This window comes from Scyliorhinus torazame, chromosome 12 (assembly GCF_047496885.1).
Source record: "Scyliorhinus torazame isolate Kashiwa2021f chromosome 12, sScyTor2.1, whole genome shotgun sequence".
Taxonomy (NCBI): Eukaryota; Metazoa; Chordata; class Chondrichthyes; order Carcharhiniformes; family Scyliorhinidae; genus Scyliorhinus; species Scyliorhinus torazame.
The window spans coordinates 212,867,626-212,880,982 of NC_092718.1; the positions used below are offsets into that span (position 1 = coordinate 212,867,626).

At 52.3% G+C, this 13,357-nt stretch overlaps 1 protein-coding gene across 2 annotated transcripts in view; it reads left to right on the forward strand.

Annotated features, from left to right (window-relative positions):
* The window catches only part of dph1 (diphthamide biosynthesis 1), a 1,014,294-nt gene that overhangs the window by 885,564 nt on the left and 115,373 nt on the right, over window positions 1-13,357 (forward strand). The gene's annotated exons all lie outside the window — the stretch shown is intronic.

Consider the following 13,357-nt stretch of genomic DNA (forward strand, 5'->3'; position numbering starts at 1 on the left):
CTTGTGTTAGGATACCAGGCCAGACCCCAGCTTGTGTTAGGATACCAGGCCAGACTCAACTTGTGTTAGGATACCAGGCCATACTCAACTTGTGTTAGGATACCTGGCCAGATTCAACTTGTGTTAGGATACCAGGCCAGACCCCACCTTGTGTTAGGATACCAGGCCAGACCAAACTTGTGTTAGGCTACCAGGCCAGACTCAACTTGTGTTAGGCTACCAGGCCAAACCCCAACTTGTGTTAGGATACCAGGCCAGACCCCACCTTGTGTTAGGATACCAGGCCAGACCAAACTTGTGTTAGGATACCAGGCCAGGCCCCAACTTGTGTTAGGATACCAGGCCATACTCAACTTGTGTTAGGATACCTGGCCAGATTCAACTTGTGTTAGGATACCAGGCCAGACCCCACCTTGTGTTAGGCTTCCAGGCCAGACTCAACTTGTGTTAGGATATCAGGCCAGACTCAACTTGTGTTAGGCTACCAGGCCAGACTCAACTTGTGTTAGGCTACCAGGCCAAACCCCAACTTGTTAGGCTACCAGGAAAACCCCAACTTGTGTTAGGTACCAGGCCAAACCCCAACTTGTGTTAGGCTACCAGGCCAGACTCAACTTGTGTTAGGCTACCAGGCCAAACCCCAACTTGTGTTAGGCTACCAGGCCAAACCCCAACTTATGTTAGGATACCAGGCCAGACTCAACTTGTGTTAGGCTACCAGGCCAAACCCCAACTTGTGTTAGGCTACCAGGCCAAACCCCAACTTGTGTTAGGATACCAGGCCAGACTCAACTTGTGTTAGGCTACCAGGCCAAACCCCAACTTGTGTTAGGCTACCAGGCCAAACCCCAACTTGTGTTAGGCTACCAGGCCAAACCCCAACTTGTGTTAGGATACCAGGCCAGACCCCACCTTGTGTTAGGATACCAGGCCAGACCCCAGCTTGTGTTAGGCTACCAGGCCAAACCCCAACTTGTGTTAGGCTACCAGGCCAAACCCCAACTTGTGTTAGGCTACCAGGCCAGACTCAACTTGTGTTAGGCTACCAGGCCAAACCCCAACTTGTGTTAGGCTACCAGGCCAAACCCCAACTTGTGTTAGGATACCAGGCCAGACTCAACTTGTGTTAGGCTACCAGGCCAAACCCCAACTTGTGTTAGGCTACCAGGCCAAACCCCAACTTGTGTTAGGCTACCAGGCCAAACCCCAACTTGTGTTAGGCTACCAGGCCAGACCCCACCTTGTGTTAGGATACCAGGCCAGACCCCAGCTTGTGTTAGGCTACCAGGCCAAACCCCAACTTGTGTTAGGCTACCAGGCCAAACCCCAACTTGTGTTAGGCTACCAGGCCAAACCCCAACTTGTGTTCGGCTACCAGGCCAAAGCCCAACTTTTGTTAGGATACCAGGCTAGTCCCCACCTTGTGTTAGGCTACCAGGCCAAACCCCAACTTGTGTTAGGCTACCAGGCCAAACCCCAACTTGTGTTAGGCTACCAGGCCAAACCCCAACTTGTGTTCGGCTACCAGGCCAAACCCCAACTTTTGTTAGGATACCAGGCTAGTCCCCACCTTGTGTTAGGCTACCAGGCCAGACTCAACTTGTGTTAGGATACCAGGCCAAACCCCAACTTGTGTTCGGCTACCAGGCCAAACCCCAACTTGTGTTAGGCTACCAGGCCGGACTCAACTTGTGTTAGGATACCAGGCCAGACTCAACTTGTGTTAGGATACCAGGCCAAACCCCAGCTTGTGTTAGGATACCAGGCTAGTCCCCACCTTGTGTTAGGCTACCAGGCCAGACTCAACTTGTGTTAGGATACCAGGCCAAACTCCAACTTGTGTTAGGCTACCAGGCCAAACCCCAACTTGTGTTAGGCTACCAGGCCAAACCCCAACTTGTGTTCGGCTACCAGGCCAAACCCCAACTTGTGTTAGGATACCAGGCTAGTCCCCACCTTGTGTTAGGCTACCAGGCCAGACTCAACTTGTGTTAGGATACCAGGCCAAACCCCAACTTGTGTTCGGCTACCAGGCCAAACCCCAACTTGTGTTAGGCTACCAGGCCAGACTCAACTTGTGTTAGGCTACCAGGCCAGACTCAACTTGTGTTAGGATACCAGGCCAGACTCAACTTGTGTTAGGATACCAGGCCAGACTCAACTTGTGTTAGGATACCAGGCCAGACCCCAACTTGTGTTAGGATACCAGGCCAGATTCAACTTGTGTTAGGATACCAGGCCAGACTCAACTTGTGTTAGGATACCAGGCCAGACCCCAACTTGTGTTAGGATACCAGGCCAGATTCAACTTGTGTTAGGATACCAGGCCAGACCCCAACTTATGTTACGATACCTGGCCAGATTCAACTTGTGTTAGGATACCAGGCCAGGCCCCACCTTGTGTTAGGATACCGGGCCAGACCCCACCTTGTGTTAGGATACCAGGCCAGACCCCAGCTTGTGTTAGGATACCAAGCCAGACCCCACCTTGTGTTAGGATACCAGGCCAGACCCCACCTTGTGTTAGGATACCAGGCCAGACCCCAGCTTGTGTTAGGATACCAGGCCAGACTCAACTTGTGTTAGGCGTCCAGGCCAGACTCAACTTGTGTTAGGCATCCAGGCCAGACTCAACTTGTGTTAGGCGACCAGGCCAGACTCAACTTGTGTTAGGATACCAGGCCAGACCCCACCTTGTGTTAGGATACCAGGCCAGACTCAACTTGTGTTAGGCGTCCAGGCCATACTCAACTTGTGTTAGGATACCTGGCCAGATTCAACTTGTGTTAGGATACCAGGCCAGACCCCAGCTTGTGTTAGGATACCAGGCCAGACTCAACTTGTGTTAGGATACCAGGCCATACTCAACTTGTGTTAGGATACCTGGCCAGATTCAACTTGTGTTAGGATACCAGGCCAGACCCCACCTTGTGTTAGGATACCAGGCCAGACCAAACTTGTGTTAGGCTACCAGGCCAGACTCAACTTGTGTTAGGCTACCAGGCCAAACCCCAACTTGTGTTAGGATACCAGGCCAGACCCCACCTTGTGTTAGGATACCAGGCCAGACCAAACTTGTGTTAGGATACCAGGCCAGGCCCCAACTTGTGTTAGGATACCAGGCCATACTCAACTTGTGTTAGGATACCTGGCCAGATTCAACTTGTGTTAGGATACCAGGCCAGACCCCACCTTGTGTTAGGCTTCCAGGCCAGACTCAACTTGTGTTAGGATATCAGGCCAGACTCAACTTGTGTTAGGCTACCAGGCCAGACTCAACTTGTGTTAGGCTACCAGGCCAAACCCCAACTTGTGTTAGGCTACCAGGCCAAACCCCAACTTGTGTTAGGCTACCAGGCCAAACCCCAACTTGTGTTAGGCTACCAGGCCAGACCCCACCTTGTGTTAGGATACCAGGCCAGACCCCAGCTTGTGTTAGGCTACCAGGCCAAACCCCAACTTGTGTTAGGCTACCAGGCCAAACCCCAACTTGTGTTAGGCTACCAGGCCAAACCCCAACTTGTGTTCGGCTACCAGGCCAAACCCCAACTTTTGTTAGGATACCAGGCTAGTCCCCACCTTGTGTTAGGCTACCAGGCCAAACCCCAACTTGTGTTAGGCTACCAGGCCAAACCCCAACTTGTGTTAGGCTACCAGGCCAAACCCCAACTTGTGTTCGGCTACCAGGCCAAACCCCAACTTATGTTACGATACCTGGCCAGATTCAACTTGTGTTAGGATACCAGGCCAGGCCCCACCTTGTGTTAGGATACCGGGCCAGACCCCACCTTGTGTTAGGATACCAGGCCAGACCCCAGCTTGTGTTAGGATACCAAGCCAGACCCCACCTTGTGTTAGGATACCAGGCCAGACCCCACCTTGTGTTAGGATACCAGGCCAGACCCCAGCTTGTGTTAGGATACCAGGCCAGACTCAACTTGTGTTAGGCGTCCAGGCCAGACTCAACTTGTGTTAGGCATCCAGGCCAGACTCAACTTGTGTTAGGCGTCCAGGCCAGACTCAACTTGTGTTCGGATACCAGGCCAGACCCCACCTTGTGTTAGGATACCAGGCCAGACTCAACTTGTGTTAGGCGTCCAGGCCATACTCAACTTGTGTTAGGATACCTGGCCAGATTCAACTTGTGTTAGGATACCAGGCCAGACCCCAGCTTGTGTTAGGATACCAGGCCAGACTCAACTTGTGTTAGGATACCAGGCCATACTCAACTTGTGTTAGGATACCTGGCCAGATTCAACTTGTGTTAGGATACCAGGCCAGACCCCACCTTGTGTTAGGATACCAGGCCAGACCAAACTTGTGTTAGGCTACCAGGCCAGACTCAACTTGTGTTAGGCTACCAGGCCAAACCCCAACTTGTGTTAGGATACCAGGCCAGACCCCACCTTGTGTTAGGATACCAGGCCAGACCAAACTTGTGTTAGGATACCAGGCCAGGCCCCAACTTGTGTTAGGATACCAGGCCATACTCAACTTGTGTTAGGATACCTGGCCAGATTCAACTTGTGTTAGGATACCAGGCCAGACCCCACCTTGTGTTAGGCTTCCAGGCCAGACTCAACTTGTGTTAGGATATCAGGCCAGACTCAACTTGTGTTAGGCTACCAGGCCAGACTCAACTTGTGTTAGGCTACCAGGCCAAACCCCAACTTGTGTTAGGCTACCAGGAAAACCCCAACTTGTGTTAGGTACCAGGCCAAACCCCAACTTGTGTTAGGCTACCAGGCCAGACTCAACTTGTGTTAGGCTACCAGGCCAAACCCCAACTTGTGTTAGGCTACCAGGCCAAACCCCAACTTATGTTAGGATACCAGGCCAGACTCAACTTGTGTTAGGCTACCAGGCCAAACCCCAACTTGTGTTAGGCTACCAGGCCAAACCCCAACTTGTGTTAGGATACCAGGCCAGACTCAACTTGTGTTAGGCTACCAGGCCAAACCCCAACTTGTGTTAGGCTACCAGGCCAAACCCCAACTTGTGTTAGGCTACCAGGCCAAACCCCAACTTGTGTTAGGATACCAGGCCAGACCCCACCTTGTGTTAGGATACCAGGCCAGACCCCAGCTTGTGTTAGGCTACCAGGCCAAACCCCAACTTGTGTTAGGCTACCAGGCCAAACCCCAACCTGTGTTAGGCTACCAGGCCAGACTCAACTTGTGTTAGGCTACCAGGCCAAACCCCAACTTGTGTTAGGCTACCAGGCCAAACCCCAACTTGTGTTAGGATACCAGGCCAGACTCAACTTGTGTTAGGCTACCAGGCCAAACCCCAACTTGTGTTAGGCTACCAGGCCAAACCCCAACTTGTGTTAGGCTACCAGGCCAAACCCCAACTTGTGTTAGGCTACCAGGCCAGACCCCACCTTGTGTTAGGATACCAGGCCAGACCCCAGCTTGTGTTAGGCTACCAGGCCAAACCCCAACTTGTGTTAGGCTACCAGGCCAAACCCCAACTTGTGTTAGGCTACCAGGCCAAACCCCAACTTGTGTTAGGCTACCAGGCCAAACCCCAACTTTTGTTAGGATACCAGGCTAGTCCCCACCTTGTGTTAGGCTACCAGGCCAAACCCCAACTTGTGTTAGGCTACCAGGCCAAACCCCAACTTGTGTTAGGCTACCAGGCCAAACCCCAACTTGTGTTCGGCTACCAGGCCAAACCCCAACTTTTGTTAGGATACCAGGCTAGTCCCCACCTTGTGTTAGGCTACCAGGCCAGACTCAACTTGTGTTAGGATACCAGGCCAAACCCCAGCTTGTGTTAGGATACCAGGCTAGTCCCCACCTTGTGTTAGGCTACCAGGCTAGTCCCCACCTTGTGTTAGGCTACCAGGCCAGACTCAACTTGTGTTAGGATACCAGGCCAAACTCCAACTTGTGTTAGGCTACCAGGCCAAACCCCAACTTGTGTTAGGCTACCAGGCCAAACCCCAACTTGTGTTCGGCTACCAGGCCAAACCCCAACTTGTGTTAGGATACCAGGCTAGTCCCCACCTTGTGTTAGGCTACCAGGCCAGACTCAACTTGTGTTAGGATACCAGGCCAAACCCCAACTTGTGTTCGGCTACCAGGCCAAACCCCAACTTGTGTTAGGCTACCAGGCCGGACTCAACTTGTGTTAGGATACCAGGCCAGACTCAACTTGTGTTAGGATACCAGGCCAAACCCCAGCTTGTGTTAGGATACCAGGCTAGTCCCCACCTTGTGTTAGGCTACCAGGCCAGACTCAACTTGTGTTAGGATACCATGCCAAACCCCAACTTGTGTTCGGCTACCAGGCCAAACCCCAACTTGTGTTAGGCTACCAGGCCGGACTCAACTTGTGTTAGGATACCAGGCCGGACTCAACTTGTGTTAGGATACCAGGCCAAACCCCATCTTGTCTTAGGCTACCAGGCCAGACTCAACTTGTGTTAGGATACCAGGCCAAACCCCATCTTGTCTTAGGCTACCAGGCCAGACTCAACTTGTGTTAGGATACCAGGCCAGACTCAACTTGTGTTAGGATACCAGGCCGGACTCAACTTGTGTTAGGATACCAGGCCAAACCCCAACTTGTGTTAGGATACCAGGCCAGACTCAACTTGTGTTAGGCTACCAGGCCAGACTCAACTTGTGTTAGGCTACCAGGCCAAACCCCAACTTGTGTTAGGATACCAGGCCAAACCCCAACTTGTGTTAGGCTACCAGGCCAGACTCAACTTGTGTTAGGATACCAGGCCAGACCCCAACTTGTGTTAGGATACCAGGCCAGACTCAACTTGTGTTAGGATACCAGGCCAGACTCAACTTGTGTTAGGATACCAGGCCAGACCCCAACTTGTGTTAGGATACCAGGCCAGATTCAACTTGTGTTAGGATACCAGGCCAGACTCAACTTGTGTTAGGATACCAGGCCAGACCCCAACTTGTGTTAGGATACCAGGCCAGATTCAACTTGTGTTAGGATACCAGGCCAGACCCCAACTTATGTTACGATACCTGGCCAGATTCAACTTGTGTTAGGATACCAGGCCAGGCCCCACCTTGTGTTAGGATACCGGGCCAGACCCCACCTTGTGTTAGGATACCAGGCCAGACCCCAGCTTGTGTTAGGATACCAAGCCAGACCCCACCTTGTGTTAGGATACCAGGCCAGACCCCACCTTGTGTTAGGATACCAGGCCAGACCCCAGCTTGTGTTAGGATACCAGGCCAGACTCAACTTGTGTTAGGCGTCCAGGCCAGACTCAACTTGTGTTAGGCATCCAGGCCAGACTCAACTTGTGTTAGGCGTCCAGGCCAGACTCAACTTGTGTTAGGATACCAGGCCAGACCCCACCTTGTGTTAGGATACCAGGCCAGACTCAACTTGTGTTAGGCGTCCAGGCCATACTCAACTTGTGTTAGGATACCTGGCCAGATTCAACTTGTGTTAGGATACCAGGCCAGACCCCAGCTTGTGTTAGGATACCAGGCCAGACTCAACTTGTGTTAGGATACCAGGCCATACTCAACTTGTGTTAGGATACCTGGCCAGATTCAACTTGTGTTAGGATACCAGGCCAGACCCCACCTTGTGTTAGGATACCAGGCCAGACCAAACTTGTGTTAGGCTACCAGGCCAGACTCAACTTGTGTTAGGCTACCAGGCCAAACCCCAACTTGTGTTAGGATACCAGGCCAGACCCCACCTTGTGTTAGGATACCAGGCCAGACCAAACTTGTGTTAGGATACCAGGCCAGGCCCCAACTTGTGTTAGGATACCAGGCCATACTCAACTTGTGTTAGGATACCTGGCCAGATTCAACTTGTGTTAGGATACCAGGCCAGACCCCACCTTGTGTTAGGCTTCCAGGCCAGCCTCAACTTGTGTTAGGATATCAGGCCAGACTCAACTTGTGTTAGGCTACCAGGCCAGACTCAACTTGTGTTAGGCTACCAGGCCAAACCCCAACTTGTGTTAGGCTACCAGGCCAAACCCCAACTTGTGTTAGGATACCAGGCCAGACTCAACTTGTGTTAGGCTACCAGGCCAAACCCCAACTTGTGTTAGGCTACCAGGCCAAACCCCAACTTGTGTTAGGCTACCAGGCCAAACCCCAACTTGTGTTAGGATACCAGGCCAGACCCCACCTTGTGTTAGGATACCAGGCCAGACCCCAGCTTGTGTTAGGCTACCAGGCCAAACCCCAACTTGTGTTAGGCTACCAGGCCAAACCCCAACTTGTGTTAGGCTACCAGGCCAGACTCAACTTGTGTTAGGCTACCAGGCCAAACCCCAACTTGTGTTAGGCTACCAGGCCAAACCCCAACTTGTGTTAGGATACCAGGCCAGACTCAACTTGTGTTAGGCTACCAGGCCAAACCCCAACTTGTGTTAGGCTACCAGGCCAAACCCCAACTTGTGTTAGGCTACCAGGCCAAACCCCAACTTGTGTTAGGCTACCAGGCCAGACCCCACCTTGTGTTAGGATACCAGGCCAGACCCCAGCTTGTGTTAGGATACCAGGCCAGACCAAACTTGTGTTAGGCTACCAGGCCAGACTCAACTTGTGTTAGGCTACCAGGCCAAACCCCAACTTGTGTTAGGATACCAGGCCAGACCCCACCTTGTGTTAGGATACCAGGCCAGACCAAACTTGTGTTAGGATACCAGGCCAGGCCCCACCTTGTGTTAGGATACCAGGCCATACTCAACTTGTGTTAGGATACCTGGCCAGATTCAACTTGTGTTAGGATACCAGGCCAGACCCCACCTTGTGTTAGGCTTCCAGGCCAGACTCAACTTGTGTTAGGATATCAGGCCAGACTCAACTTGTGTTAGGCTACCAGGCCAGACTCAACTTGTGTTAGGCTACCAGGCCAAACCCCAACTTGTGTTAGGCTACCAGGAAAACCCCAACTTGTGTTAGGTACCAGGCCAAACCCCAACTTGTGTTAGGCTACCAGGCCAGACTCAACTTGTGTTAGGCTACCAGGCCAAACCCCAACTTGTGTTAGGCTACCAGGCCAAACCCCAACTTATGTTAGGATACCAGGCCAGACTCAACTTGTGTTAGGCTACCAGGCCAAACCCCAACTTGTGTTAGGCTACCAGGCCAAACCCCAACTTGTGTTAGGCTACCAGGCCAAACCCCAACTTGTGTTAGGCTACCAGGCCAAACCCCAACTTGTGTTAGGATACCAGGCCAGACCCCACCTTGTGTTAGGATACCAGGCCAGACCCCAGCTTGTGTTAGGCTACCAGGCCAAACCCCAACTTGTGTTAGGCTACCAGGCCAAACCCCAACTTGTGTTAGGCTACCAGGCCAAACCCCAACTTGTGTTCGGCTACCAGGCCAAACCCCAACTTTTGTTAGGATACCAGGCTAGTCCCCACCTTGTGTTAGGCTACCAGGCCAAACCCCAACTTGTGTTAGGCTACCAGGCCAAACCCCAACTTGTGTTAGGCTACCAGGCCAAACCCCAACTTATGTTAGGATACCAGGCCAGACTCAAACTTGTGTTAGGCTACCAGGCCAAACCCCAACTTGTGTTAGGCTACCAGGCCAAACCCCAACTTGTGTTAGGATACCAGGCCAGACTCAACTTGTGTTAGGCTACCAGGCCAAACCCCAACTTGTGTTAGGCTACCAGGCCAAACCCCAACTTGTGTTAGGCTACCAGGCCAAACCCCAACTTGTGTTAGGCTACCAGGCCAAACCCCAACTTGTGTTAGGATACCAGGCCAGACCCCACCTTGTGTTAGGATACCAGGCCAGACCCCAGCTTGTGTTAGGCTACCAGGCCAAACCCCAACTTGTGTTAGGCTACCAGGCCAAACCCCAACTTGTGTTAGGCTACCAGGCCAAACCCCAACTTGTGTTCGGCTACCAGGCCAAACCCCAACTTTTGTTAGGATACCAGGCTAGTCCCCACCTTGTGTTAGGCTACCAGGCCAAACCCCAACTTGTGTTAGGCTACCAGGCCAAACCCCAACTTGTGTTAGGCTACCAGGCCAAACCCCAACTTATGTTAGGATACCAGGCCAGACTCAAACTTGTGTTAGGCTACCAGGCCAAACCCCAACTTGTGTTAGGCTACCAGGCCAAACCCCAACTTGTGTTAGGATACCAGGCCAGACTCAACTTGTGTTAGGCTACCAGGCCAAACCCCAACTTGTGTTAGGCTACCAGGCCAAACCCCAACTTGTGTTAGGCTACCAGGCCAAATCCCAACTTGTGTTAGGCTACCAGGCCAGACCCCACCTTGTGTTAGGATACCAGGCCAGACCCCAGCTTGTGTTAGGCTACCAGGCCAAACCCCAACTTGTGTTAGGCTACCAGGCCAAACCCCAACTTGTGTTAGGCTACCAGGCCAAACCCCAACTTGTGTTCGGCTACCAGGCCAAACCCCAACTTTTGTTAGGATACCAGGCTAGTCCCCACCTTGTGTTAGGCTACCAGGCCAAACCCCAACTTGTGTTAGGCTACCAGGCCAAACCCCAACTTGTGTTAGGCTACCAGGCCAAACCCCAACTTGTGTTCGGCTACCAGGCCAAACCCCAACTTTTGTTAGGATACCAGGCTAGTCCCCACCTTGTGTTAGGCTACCAGGCCAGACTCAACTTGTGTTAGGATACCAGGCCAAACCCCAACTTGTGTTCGGCTACCAGGCCAAACCCCAACTTGTGTTAGGCTACCAGGCCGGACTCAACTTGTGTTAGGATACCAGGCCAGACTCAACTTGTGTTAGGATACCAGGCCAAACCCCAGCTTGTGTTAGGATACCAGGCTAGTCCCCACCTTGTGTTAGGCTACCAGGCCAGACTCAACTTGTGTTAGGATACCAGGCCAAACTCCAACTTGTGTTAGGCTACCAGGCCAAACCCCAACTTGTGTTAGGCTACCAGGCCAAACCCCAACTTGTGTTCGGCTACCAGGCCAAACCCCAACTTGTGTTAGGATACCAGGCTAGTCCCCACCTTGTGTTAGGCTACCAGGCCAGACTCAACTTGTGTTAGGATACCAGGCCAAACCCCAACTTGTGTTCGGCTACCAGGCCAAACCCCAACTTGTGTTAGGCTACCAGGCCGGACTCAACTTGTGTTAGGATACCAGGCCAGACTCAACTTATGTTAGGATACCAGGCCAAACCCCAGCTTGTGTTAGGATACCAGGCTAGTCCCCACCTTGTGTTAGGCTACTAGGCCAGACTCAACTTGTGTTAGGATACCATGCCAAACCCCAACTTGTGTTCGGCTACCAGGCCAAACCCCAACTTGTGTTAGGCTACCAGGCCGGACTCAACTTGTGTTAGGATACCAGGCCGGACTCAACTTGTGTTAGGATACCAGGCCAAACCCCATCTTGTCTTAGGCTACCAGGCCAGACTCAACTTGTGTTAGGATACCAGGCCAAACCCCATCTTGTTTTAGGCTACCAGGCCAGACTCAACTTGTGTTAGGATACCAGGCCGGACTCAACTTGTGTTAGGATACCAGGCCAAACCCCAACTTGTGTTAGGATACCAGGCCAGACTCAACTTGTGTTAGGCTACCAGGCCAGACTCAACTTGTGTTAGGATACCAGGCCAGACTCAACTTGTGTTAGGATACCAGGCCAGACTCAACTTGTGTTAGGCTACCAGGCCAGACTCAACTTGTGTTAGGATACCAGGCCAGACTCAACTTGTGTTAGGATACCAGGCCAGACTCAACTCGTGTTAGGATACCAGGCCAGACTCAACTTGTGTTACGCTACCAGGCCAGATTCAACTTGTGTTAGGCTACCAGGCCAGACCCCAACTTGTGTTAGGCTACCAGGCCAGATTCAACTTGTGTTAGGCTACCAGGCCAGACCCCAACTTCTGTTAGGCTACCAGGCCAGACTCAGCTTGTGTTAGACTACCAGGCCAGACTCAACTTGTGTTAGGATACCAGGCCAGACTCAACTTGTGTTAGGCTACCAGGCCAGACTCAACTTGTGTTAGCCTGCCAGGCCAGACTCAACTTGTGTTAGGATACCAGGCCAGACTCAACTTGTGTTTGGATACCAGGCCTGACCCCAACTTGTGTTAGGGTACCAGGCCAGACCCCAGCTTGTGTTAGTATACCAGGCCTGACCCCAACTTGTGTTAGGATACCAGGCCAGACTCAACTTGTGTTAGGCTACCAGGCCAAAGCCCAACTTGTGTTGGGCTACCAGGCCAACCCCCACATTGTGTTAGGATACCAGGCCAGACCCCAGCTTGTGTTAGGATACCAGGCCAGACCCCACCTTGTGTTAGGATACCAGGCCAAAGCCCAACTTGTGTTAGGCTACCAGGCCAAACCCCAACTTGTGTTAGGCTACCAGGCCAACCCCCACATTGTGTTAGGATACCAGGCCAGACCCCAGCTTGTGTTAGGATACCAGGCCTGAACCCAACTAGTGTTAGGATACCAGGCCAGACTCAACTTGTGTTAGGCTACCAGGCCAAACCCCAACTTGTCTTAGGATACCAGGCCAGACCCCAACTTGTGTTCGGATACCAGGCCAAACCCCAACTTGTGTTAGGCTACCAGGCCAGATTCAACTTGTGTTAGGCTACCAGGCCAGACCCCAACTTCTGTTAGGCTACCAGGCCAGACTCAGCTTGTGTTAGACTACCAGGCCAGACTCAACTTGTGTTAGGATACCAGGCCAGACTCAACTTGTGTTAGGCTACCAGGCCAGACTCAACTTGTGTTAGCCTGCCAGGCCAGACTGAACTTGTGTTAGGATACCAGGCCAGACTCAACTTGTGTTTGGATACCAGGCCTGACCCCAACTTGTGTTAGGGTACCAGGCCAGACCCCAGCTTGTGTTAGGATACCAGGCCTGACCCCAACTTGTGTTAGGATACCAGGCCAGACTCAACTTGTGTTAGGCTACCAGGCCAAAGCCCAACTTGTGTTGGGCTACCAGGCCAACCCCCACATTGTGTTAGGATACCAGGCCAGACCCCAGCTTGTGTTAGGATACCAGGCCAGACCCCACCTTGTGTTAGGATACCAGGCCAAAGCCCAACTTGTGTTAGGCTACCAGGCCAACCCCCACATTGTGTTAGGATACCAGGCCAGACCCCAGCTTGTGTTAGGATACCAGGCCTGAACCCAACTAGTGTTAGGATACCAGGCCAGACTCAACTTGTGTTAGGCTACCAGGCCAAACCCCAACTTGTCTTAGGATACCAGGCCAGACCCCAACTTGTGTTCGGATACCAGGCCAAACCCCAACTTGTGTTAGGTACCAGGCCAAACCCCAACTTGTGTTAGGATACCAGGCCAGACTCAACTTGTGTTAGGCTACCAGGCCAGACTCAACTTGTGTTAGGATACCAGGCCAGACCCCAACTT